This window comes from Podarcis tiliguerta (assembly GCF_965153285.1).
Source record: "Podarcis tiliguerta genome assembly, chromosome: 6".
Lineage (NCBI taxonomy): Eukaryota > Metazoa > Chordata > Lepidosauria > Squamata > Lacertidae > Podarcis > Podarcis tiliguerta.
The window spans coordinates 73,655,053-73,656,561 of NC_139539.1; positions in this window are offsets into that span (position 1 = coordinate 73,655,053).

Sequence of the window (1,509 nt, forward strand, 5' to 3'; positions counted from 1 at the left end):
CTATTTCAGATTCCTAAGGCAAAGTTTCCTGCATGTTATTTTTCCATAACGTTGCTACAAAGCTCTGAATGGCAAGGGATTCTTTACTGATCTTGATGTTTCTCCACTTTTTGGCAAAAAATGATGAGCAGTTTACGCTCCAGTAGTTAATAACTGCCAATTCTCCCTTTGGCTATCCCCTGGTTCCGTGATCTTAGTACACAGTTCCCAATATGTTTTCATAATAACTTTTTCCACATATTCTCCTTCACTTGAGCCTTCCTTCTCATAGCACCTTCCCTAAATCCCAGAACTTCCAATAGCCTCTTATCCACCAGATGCCCTCTGCTAAATGTATATTGGTTAAGAGTGTTTATTAAATTATATGAAGAAAAAGAAAGAATGCTGCTTTTGTAGGAATTTATTGGTGGGTGCACTGTTGTTATTCAATAGGGGGGAGAAGCACCCTGCACACGCTCAGATGCTCATAAAGCTATTTTACCAACTGATGTGTAGTAAAATTCTTTTTACCTGGCAGGATGATGCACACAGACAACCATTTTATCACATGTGCCTACTATGTGGTAAAATCCTCATTACCACCTGAAAGGAATTATAAGCATGGTCTCACTGCAGGTAGCTGAAATGACTATATTACCTTGAGAAGAGTTTATCCCAGAGTAGTTGTCATTTTGAGTGGACTCAGATGTGATCAACTATCACCATGATTAGGCCAGAGTTTTACCCTGGGGTATTTATTTATTTATTTAAAATGTTTATATCCCACTCTTTTGATGCAAAAGCACCACTCAGGGTGGCTTACATCATTTCAAATGACGATTTCATAAAAAACAACAACCAAGTGAGGAGAGAACACCTTATCCTCTCTCAATCTGGGGGTTCCCTATGCAACTGATGTAGCTCTCCTGTCCTAGGGAGGTCCCCCAGCAGGTGCTTCCCACCCCCTGCATCCAGCCAGTTCATGACACGGGTGCGGCTGCTGCGGGATCCTGGGCCCACCAACATCCTCACAGCTGCATTCTGGGCCAGCTGAAGCATCCCAGTTAACTTTTCAAAGATAGCTGCCCAAAGTGGAGGGCGTCGCAGCAATCAAGTGTTTCCCAAATTTAGAGGTCTCCAGCTGTTTGAGGACTACAACTCCCATCATCCCTCGCTAGTGGGACCAGCAGTCAGGGATGGTGGGAATTGTAGTCCTCCAAAGAACAGCTTTAAGGACCAAAGTTTGGGGGAAACAATCCATTTTGGTTGTATCTAAGGTCGTGTGCCTGTGTTTTTTATTTTATTTTATGGGTTTAGCTGCATGGAGTTTATTCCGTGTATAAACCAGAGTAGTTTATATTGGAGTCTGATCTACCAGGGGATAAGAGTTTGCCCTCATCTGTGGTACGAGGGGAGTTATAATTCCCCCCCCCCCAGGCCGTTTCGCCGCCTCAGCTCCTGTGAAGGGAAATGGATGTTTCGGCGGAGGCCGCCCTTTCGGACAAGGGAGGGACTAGAACTTTCTGCAGC